The following is a 10818-nucleotide window of genomic DNA, read 5'->3' on the forward strand; positions in this document are numbered from 1 at the left end:
AGCGTGGTTCGAGTAGCATCTACTAATATCAGCCAAAGTATTGTTAAAATACTTTTACGAGAGGGTTTAATCGAAAACGTGAGAAAACATTAAGAAAACAACAAATCTTTTTTAGTTTTAACCCTGCGACATAGACAGAATAGGAAAAGGACTTATAGAAATCTTTTAAATTTAAAACGGATCAGTCGGCCGGGTCTACGAATCTATTCTAACTATCAAAGAATTCCTAGAATTTTAGGTGGGATGGGGATTGTAATTCATTTCTACCTCTCAGGGTATAATGACAGACCAAGAGGCTCAACTAGAAAGAATAGGCGGAGAAATTTTGTGTTATATATATGGTAATCCTTCTAAGATCCGAATTCAATACGAAACTTCTTATTTGTGAAAAAGAAAAGAGAAGGGGTGGGTTGTCTAATAGGGTTCTTCCTCCACTAGTTGATACTTCAAGGGGGTTTTACCTGTAATGAAAGAACAAAAATGGATTCATGAAGGTTTAATTACTGAATCGCTTCCCAACGGCATGTTCCGGGTTCATTTAGATAATGAAGATATGATTCTAGGTTATGTTTCAGGAAAGATCCGACGTAGTTTTATACGGATATTGTCAGGAGATAGAGTCAAAATTGAAGTAAGTCGTTATGATTCAACTAGAGGTCGTATAATTTATCGACTCTGAAACAAAGATTCGAAAGATTAGGTGTTTTTTTAACTTCACTATTTATTTCGTAGGAATATGATTCAAAATAGAAAATTTCAAGAAACTAATTTTCTTCCAAAAAGTGGATTCAAAATTAAAGTAAAGAGTGGGAAATATGAAAATAAGAGCTTCTGTTCGTAAAATTTGTGAAGAATGTTGACTAATCCGTCGTCGGGGACGAATTAGAGTAATTTGTTCCAACCCAAGACATAAACAAAGACAAGGATAATCAGCCTTGTTAAAGACCCGATATAAAAATAAGAAGGGGATCTGTTTTGACATGAAATGGATATATCCATATATCTTTGACTCAAATTTATGAGATGATAAAATATGGCAAAAGCTATACCAAAAAAGGTTCACGTGGACATATTGATTCACGTAAGAGTACACGTAAAATACCAAAGGGGGTTATTCATATTCAAGCAAGTTTCAATAATACCATTGTGACTGTTACAGATGTACGGGGGCGAGTGGTTTCTTGGTCCTCTGTCGGTACTCTGGCTTTCGAGGTACAAGAAGAGGGACCCCATTTGCTGCTCAAACCGCAATAGGAAATGCTATTCGTGCAGTAGTAGATCAAGGTATGCAACGAGCAGAAGTCATGATTAAAGGTCCCGGTCTCGGAAGAGACACAACATTACGAGCTATTCGCAAAAGTGGTATACTATTAACTTTGGTGCGGGATGTAACCCCTATGCCACATAATGGTTGTAGACCCCCGAAAAAAAGACGTGTGTAGAAATAAAAACTGAAGATATTTCAATAGCAAGAGAAACAAAGGAAGAGAAACAAGAGAAATAAATGATTCAATGATCTAATCAAATAATATTATTATGGTTCGAGAGAAAATAACAGTATCTACTCGGACACTACAGTGGAAGTGTGTTGAATCAGCAGCAGACAATAAGCATCTTAGTTATGGGCGCTTTATTCTGTCTCCGCTTATGAAAGGTCAGCAGACACAATAGACATTGCTATGCGAAGAGCTTTGCTTGGAGAAATTGAAGGAACATCCATCACACGCGCAAAATCTGAGAAAATATCACACGAATATTCTACCATAATGGGTATTCAAGAATCAGTACATGAAATTTTAATGAATTTAAAAGAAATCGTATTGAGAAGTAATCTTTATGGAACTTGTGAGGCGTCTATTTGTGTCAGGGGCCCCGAATATGTAACTGCTCAAGATATCATCTTACCGCCTTATGTAGAAATCCTCGATAATACACAACATATAGCTAGCTTGACAGAACCCATTGAGTTGGTTATTGGATTACAGATAGAGAAGAATCGCAGATATCTTATAAAAGCGCCAAATACCTTTCAAGATGGAAGTTATCCTATAAATCCTGTATTCATGCCTATTCGAAATGCGAATCATAGTATTCATTTTTATGAAAATGGTAACAAAGAGATACTCTTTCTCGAAATATGGAAAAATGGAAGTTTCACTCCTAAAGAAGCACTTTATGAAGCCTCCCGAAATTTGATTGATTTATTGATTCCCTTTTTACATACCAAAGAAGAAAATTTAAATTTAGAGGGCAATCAACACATGGTTCCTTTACCCCCATTTACCTTTTATGATAAATTGGCTAAACTAACAAAAAAAATAAAAAAATGGCGTTGAAATCGATTTTTATTGACCAATCAGAATTGCCTCCTAGGATCTATAATTGTCTCAAAAGGATATATATATATATATATATATATATATATATATATATATATATATATATATATATATATATATATATATATATATATTGTTGGACCTTTTGAATAACAATCAAGAAGATCTTATGAAAATGGAACATTTCTGCATAGAAGATGTCAAACAAATTTTAGGCATTCTAGAAAAAAATTTCTTAATTGATTTACCGAAAAATAAGTTTTAAATTCATTGGATTTTTTTTCATCTTTTTTTTTTAACAAAAGTCCGAAAATAGGTTTTGAATCTTTAGGACAATTCGGAATTGGCATAGATTCATAATTTTATTGAATAGATGTATCTAGGGAGAATTCACTTTGAAGCGACTGTTACCTAGATACATACGTCGTGATATTTTATTTCACAATTGAATCAATTTAAAAAAGACCTAAAGTTAGGGATTTATCAATAGGTAATGTTGCACCAATACCCAACCAAAGGGCCACTGTGGTACCAATCAAAAATACTGGACGACGAAATGGATTTTGGAATTTATTAACATTCTCTAAAAAAGGTACTGTTAATAATCCCATAGGTACTGAAACCATTAAAAGAACACCCAATAATTTATTGGGTACTATACGAAGTATTTGAAATACAAGAAAGAAATACCATTCGGGTAATATTTCCAAAGGAGGTACAGATGGATATGCCGGTTCACCTATCATTGATGGTTCTAGAGCCGCTAAGCCTACGTTACATGCAATAGTACCTAGAATTACTACCAGAAAAATATATAAAAGATTATTGGGCCATGCGGGCTCCCCGTAATAATTATGATCCATACCTTTAGCCAATTTCGCTCTTAATACAAGATCATTCAAGTCAGGTTTTTTTGTTATTGGGATAGGCGAATTCTTATAGATCCATCCCTCGGAGGAACCGGACATGATAATTTTTCATCATCCGGATCGAGAAAGTATCAAAAGAAACAAATGAATCCCTATAAAATATATGTTACCTAGAAACCCGAATATACGATATATGAACATATACGATATATGAATGGTTTTATATAATTAAAATAAAAATTTTACTGGATTCTTTTTTCTCGAGTTGAAACTATCAAGTGCAAAAAATTAAGTTCTTATAAATAAATACTCAATACCCAAGTAGGCTTATAAAATAGATCGTGATATGATCAATTGCTTTATGGATCGTCTCAGACCTTATGATTGGTGTTTATCCCCAAAGAGACCTTTTATAAACACATACAAATGATTTACTTGTTACTAATATAACCTAGCCTCTATTGTTCTTTAGACCCTTTTTTTTCACTCCGATACCAGATTGCATCAATGTAGAGGAAATGAATGCATTTTTATACTATTAAATTCAATCTGAAGTTAGGAGAACTAGATCTTACGGAGCCTGCTCATGTATGACATGATTCCTATCTGATCATAGAAAAGATTCTCTTTAAGCGAACCAGCCTATCCTCTGTATGGGCTTACATGATGATTTGAACAAAGACACATTTGGTTGTGAATTAAATGTGGCAGATAATCAAATATCTACACAGACCAATCAATAGTTCAAGTCACACACTCCCATAATCCATTTTCTCTTCGGAAAATTCTCTTCAACTATTTATGTCAAATAAAAATATTGCGGAGTTCAAGGGAAATATCCAAATACATGTCTTATTATTTTCAATAATCCATACTTGTAGAAATAAAATACTATTGTTCCTACCCCAAGTGATAAATGATGAATTCAAAAGATCTATGCTATCTCTTCTCTATAAAGGACCAGAAATACCTTGTTTACGTATCATTGGGAAGTACATTAACATAATTACGACAGTAAGAAGCGGAAATACAAAAGTGTGTAAACTATAAAAATGAGTCAAAGTGGATTGTCCCACACTAGCACTTCCACGCAATAATTCTACTAAAGGTGACCCTATTACAGGAATAGCTTCAGGTACACCTGTTACAATTTTCACTGCCCAATAAACAACTTGGTCTCGAGGTAAGGAATAACCAGTTACACCAAAAGATGCAGTAAATACACCCAGAACCACACCTGTAACCCAAGTTAATTCGCGAGGTTTTTTAAATCCACCGGTGAGATATACACGAAATACATGTAGGATCATCATTATGACCATCATACTTGCCGACCATCGATGAACTGATCGGATTAACCAACCAAAATTAGCTTCAATCATTATGTATTGAATAGAAGCAAAAGCATTAGTAACGGTTGGACAATAGTAAAAGGTCATAGCAGATCCTGTAGCCACTTGGACTAAAAGACAAGTAAGCGTAATCCCCCCTAGACAATAAAATATGTTTACATGAGGAGGGACATATTTACTAGTTATATCATTTGCAATCGCCTGAATCTCGAGACTTTCTTTAAACCAATCATAGACTTTATTGAGATAGGCCCGACCCCCCCCCCCTTCTGAGAACTGTATATGAGACTTTCATCTCGTACAACTCAAGCAAAAACACCAAAATATTGGTTCGAATGGATATGTAATAGAAAGTTTGAAACTTATTACTTTTCGACTCCATCTGTTTTGAAGATACGAATAAAAAATCCGAAAGTTCTTCTTTGTGGCGATAATACCAAAATATCAAGTTGGCTCAGTCGTCTTTATCTTGATCCTTACGGGCCTCTTGAATCCTCTCTTCCCTATTTCTTTCTTTTTCTTTTATTTGTTTTTATATATAATGTTTAGTATTTGTTTTCTTGATTATTGATAGGAATTCTCTTGTTAAGGCCCTATGAATCGATTAAATCCCCAGAGTCATACTATAACCACGATGATTCAATAAAAATACTAAGTTAAGCCCAAAGATTCCCTGAGCAAGAACCATCAGATCATCACTTATTCCACGAATAGATAATTACCAAAAATATGAAGAAATATTTGTCTTTGAGTCAAACTAAGCATAAATAGGCATTTGAAAGAAGAAACAATTTCAATTTATATTTAGAAATTCTAATTCTTTGAAATTTTTTTGGAGTCCGGCCGCGAGGTTTGAATATTAAGTATGAATCATAGTTCAAATATTTCTTAATCTATTTCATATATTCCGTGTTCTAGATACTATAATAAATATCCGACGAAGTAGAACTATCTCTATCAAGATGACAAACCCATTCTCTATAATATCAATAGGATCAATTATAACAAGTCACACACTCATATTCCAGAAATACAGAAACAAAGAAATTCCACGGTCGAACTACCAAAATAGAATGAGCTAGAGATCCGAGCTCTAAATGATTCATTTTTTATTGAAAAGCTAGGACTTGTGGGTTCTTATAGATATAATTCATTGAAATTCCATCCAATAAAATGGAAGAATTATAAATTTCCAAAATAATAGATCGAAATACCGCAAATAGAGCCATTGCGACACCCATCAAAGGGGTCGTTCCCCACCCATGAACTACTTTACCATTTTCGAATTCAATGGTTTTAATAAATCCCCTACAGTAGTTTGTCTTGGACCGGATCTAGCACCGTTCTCAACAGTTTGTGTAGCCATTTGTATTCATTGAAATATGTTGACTTTGTATACCATCTCATTGTAAATAAACGATCTTATCATAGATCCATTGTGGTCTTGAAGTCATATAATAATGGAAACAACAACCCTAGTTGCTATCTTTATATATGGTTTACTTGTAAGTTTTACTGGGTACACCTTATATACCGCTTTTGGGCAACCTTCTCAACAACTAAGAGATCCATTCGAGGAACACGGGGACTAATTGAAGTAATGAGCCTCCCAATATTGGGAGGCTTATTACTTCAATTGTGATAATGAAAAATCATTTCATTTTTTTTTTATTTTTTAGTTGGAACTTTTGGAGGTTCTCTAAAAAAGATAACGAAAAAAATTATCCCTAGAGTCGAGACTAAGAGGAATGTATAAAGCAATGATTCCATAGATTCGATCGTGGTTTACAATTATAGCTTCCATAACGGTTTATTTTTTGTTTCTTTTTTGGGGGATCATATCCCGAATATAGAAAGATCAAGAGTAACAAAAAAATGACGATGCAAATCAAGATTGGTACCCTATATCAAAAAAAAATATTCGAAAGACACCAAAAAATGTTATAACAGCCTATTTGCCTTCTTGTAGTTGGATCTCCAAGTTTTTGGAATGCTCCAAATTCTACTTGAGCATCCAAATATGGGTCAATACCAGCAAAAACATCTCTAAACAAGGTTCAGGCACCATACCAAATGTGTCCGAAGAAGAAGAGCAAAGCAAATGAAGCATGTCCAAAAGTAAACCAACCCTCGGACTGCTACGAAAAACACAATCGGATTTCAAAGTAGCACAATCTAATTCAAAAATTTACCCCAATTGAGCGCGTCTAGCATATTTTTTTCACAGTAACAGGATCACTATAACTAACTCCATTGAGTTCGCCACCGTAGAACTCAACAGTTACACCTACTTGTTCAACACTATACTTAGATTCTGTCTACTAAAACTACCAGAAATGTTTCAAAAAAGGTAGGCATACGACGTCCAAAAAGTTCACGCTCTTCTTTATCTATAAAAATAGGATGTCCTAACCATCCAACCGCTATTCCATCCCTGTTATCCATTGAGCCCGCCCTGAATAATCCCCCTTTTGCGGGATTATTTCCGATGTAATCATAAAAGGCTAATTTTTCAGGAATTTTAGACCAAGCTTCTGATAAACTTTGATTTTCGGCTAACCCAACACTAACTCTTCTACATATTTCTTGTTGGAAGTACCCTTTATCCCATTGATAATGAGTAGGCCCAAATAATTCGATGGGGGTAGTCGCTGAACCATACGATGTAGTTCCAGCAACAACAAAAGCTGCAAAAAAGAAAGAAGCGATACTACTGGAAAGGACAGTTTCAATATTGCCCATACGTAATCCTTTGTATAGACGTTGGGGCGGGCGGATGGAATAGGCCTGCTAATATGCCCAAAGTCCCTGCCGCAATATGATGAGAGGCCATTCCTCCTAGAATAAAAGGGTCAAAACCTCCACACCCCACGATGGATTTACAACTTGTACTTTTCCTGTTAGTCCATAAGGATAGGACACCCATATGCCAGGACCATACAAACCTGTTACGTGAAATGCATGAAAACCAAAGCAAGCCAGACCCGCAAGAAATAAATGTATTCCAAACATCTTGGGCAAATCCAAAGAAGGTTTTCCTATACGTTCATCAGAAAATATTTCTAGATCCCAATACACCCAATGCCAGATAGCTGCCAAAAAGCACAACCCAGAAAACACAATATGCGCTCCGGCCACACCTTCGTAACTCCAAATACTCAGATTGGTTATAATCCCCCCCTCCCGTGATACTCCAACCACCCCATGAATTGGTTATTCCTAAATGATTCATGAAGGGTATAACGAACATACCCTGTCTCCACATTGGATCAAGAACGGGGTTAGAAGGATCAAAAACTGCTAATTCATACAGGGCCATAGAACCGGCCCAACCAACAACCAAAGCTGTATGCATTATATGAACAAGAAGCAACCGTCTGGGATCATTCAATACAATGGTATGAACACAATACCAAGGCAAACCCACAGAAATACCCCTTTATGAAAGAAAAAAGACACTACGTAACTTTATTGCATTGGAAATATACTATGACTATGTTATGGACCCCCTCTTTAGTGTATTATTTCAACGCAAGGGTTCATATTTGTTCTATTCTGTTGGTAATAATGGAACAATTTTGTTTATAGGAACAAAGAGAAGCATATTTATTCTATACTCGATGAGTACCAATACGCAATGGGGAGGTTAATGTCATTTTATATGAGCGAATGTGCCCATACTTGTTCATCATTAAAGGACACTATTCGTAATAATTTTCCCTTATTTTTTCTGACTTTCTTTATAAATTTTTCTAATTTATGAATAAAACATGATTAGGATAAAGTACAATATTATAAAGATAATTATAAAGATAATAAAGGCTTTGTTACGTTTCCATATCAAAGTAAAATCTAGTACTGAGTTCTTTTTTCTTTCATTTAATGCCTATTGGTGTTCCAAAAGTGCCTTTTCGAAGTCCCGGAGAGGAAGATGCATCTTGGGTTGACATATAGTGCGACATGTCAGATATATTGGGTCATATAGGATTTCCCCATTTTCTCCCCAATCGAGATATCCTCTGTTTCGCCCACAAAAGATTAATTGAATCATCAAAAATTTGGAGCGTGAAGTGCAATTAGATGCATTTTTTTTGGGGGGGGGGGGTGATTCAGATTACTATTATCAATTAGAAGAATTTATGGTTGGCTTAATTGGACTACTACATTGAAGTATCCAGGCTCCGTTTAAAAAAACCAAGTGATAATATATCTATTTTATATAATAAATGATTCCTATTTTTATTTGATTGAAAGAAATCCTTTTTTGTAAGTAGATCGAAGTTATTTCAAACTCTTATGTTAATCAATCGAGTAATATGCATGAAGCCGTCAACTATTTTATGGAATGCGTGAATTAAAAAAAAGGCATAAGAAAAAGAAGTGGTAATGGGAGCATTTGTACTATATGTGCAAATCAAAATCAGGCGGATCTTTACCCGGAGTAGAACATAAACCTAAAAAGATTAAAGATGCCCATTTAAGAACAAGAAAATAACATCGTGAATTGGATTGAATCGCGATGAAATAATCCATCAATGAGAAGTTAATTGGATAAGTTTAATGAATTCTTTTTTGATATTATACGTTAATAAGGAAAGGAAGACAATCTCGTGTTTAGTGAAAAATAAAAGAAAATCCTTTTTTATAAGTTAGAAGGAACTTGCTATGAAAAAATAAAAAGTATTGGAATTTACACATTGATTCTTTTTTTTGAACCGTATGCATGAAAAGATGCCTGTACGGTTCCGAAGGGGTTTGACCCTAATCAACCGACTTTATTGAGAAATTTTACTTTTTTAGGTCAAGAGGTTGATAGTGAGATCTCGAATCAACGTATTGGTCTTATGATATATCTCAGTATCGAGGATGATACCAAAGATCTGTATTTGTTTATAAACTCTCTTGGCGGATGGGTAATACCGGGGGTGGCTCTTTATGATACTAGGCATTTTTTTGCAACCAGATGTACATACAATATGCATGGGATTAGCCTCTTCAATGGGATCTTTTATCCTGGTCGGAGGAGAAATTACCAAACGTCTAGCATTCCATCACGCTTGATGCCAATGAGGCTTTCATTTGAGAGAAAAAAGAAGACCATGCCTTCGCCATATGAAATATGAATATTAAGTAATAATAGCATGACACTTTGCATTCGATATAAGAAATTTTGTTTTCAAAACATTAGATTGTGTATTGAGAGAGTAATATGAGAAAAAGGTATTTCCGATTTTCTTATCGGATGTCCAGTCCAGCGTCACAAACTTTTTTTCACACCAGAGGTCTCTTAACAATATTTATAGAGCGAAAAAAAAAACAAGATTATTTTTTCCTTAGTTTATTTGATCAAATAAAAAAGCAACTTTGGGATTGCTTAATCACAGACAAATCACAGACAAAAAAATATAATAAATAAAATATATAAAGCAACGGAGCCATCATAGTATTTTTGAATTCCTCCGAAAGGAAGGGTGGTAAGCCGATCATTTACCGATCGGGGTCTGATTGATCCTATTTTTTCTTTATTTGATGTAAGGCAAGGGTCAATTTTATTGTAGAGCCGTATGCAATGCATAATGCCCATACGATTGTTCGATTCTATCGTTTTTTCTTATTATTATTTTATCTTTGTTTTATCTTCCCTTTATCATGCGAAATAAAGAAATCTTTTATTTTCTTATATCATCAGGGTAATGATCCATCAACCTGCTGGTTCTTTTTCTGAAGTAGCAACGGGAGAATTCATCATGGAAGTGGGAAAACTGCTGAAACTACATGAAAGCCTGACAAGGGTTTATGTACAAAGAACGGGCAAAACCCTGTGGGTTGTCTCCGAAGACATGGAAATAGATGTTTTTATGTCAGCAACATAGGCCCAAGCTTATGTAATTGTTGTCTTGTAGCGGTTGAATGACAATAACATAGCCTGGATTTCGCATCAATTCGTTATTTGAAATTACCCCTACCGAGTTTCATATTAATGTATTATGACTTTAATTTACTATTCTATTCAATAAAAGGAATTCATAATCATGCGGTTATGATCGATCTAAACTAGTCCATTATGTATATGATTCAACATGCCAATGATTAAACAACTTATTAGAAATACAAGACAGCCAAAGAAATGTCACAAAATCCCCCACGCTTCGGGGATGCCCTTAGCGCCGAGGAACATGTACTAGGGTGTATGTGTGACTCATTCAGATCATGAACTAGCAGCCAGAGGCTTCAGCCAGTCTTCAGTTGTGCGAGGTG

The 10818-nt window shown here is 34.8% G+C and overlaps 3 pseudogenes; 2 read left to right on the top strand and 1 right to left on the bottom strand.

Moving 5' to 3' along the window:
* Nucleotides 1-1458: 1458 nt before the first annotated feature.
* On the top strand, nucleotides 1459-2604 carry LOC122198247 (DNA-directed RNA polymerase subunit alpha-like; annotated as a pseudogene).
* Nucleotides 2605-2726: 122 nt separating this feature from the next.
* Nucleotides 2727-7930, bottom strand: LOC128134209 (photosystem II CP47 reaction center protein-like; annotated as a pseudogene).
* A 512-nt stretch (nucleotides 7931-8442) lies between these two features.
* On the top strand, nucleotides 8443-10463 carry LOC128134210 (ATP-dependent Clp protease proteolytic subunit-like; annotated as a pseudogene).
* The last annotated feature ends 355 nt before the right edge of the window (nucleotides 10464-10818 follow it).

The sequence above is a fragment of the Lactuca sativa genome, chromosome 5 (genome assembly GCF_002870075.4).
Source record: "Lactuca sativa cultivar Salinas chromosome 5, Lsat_Salinas_v11, whole genome shotgun sequence".
In the NCBI taxonomy this organism is placed as follows: domain Eukaryota; kingdom Viridiplantae; phylum Streptophyta; class Magnoliopsida; order Asterales; family Asteraceae; genus Lactuca; species Lactuca sativa.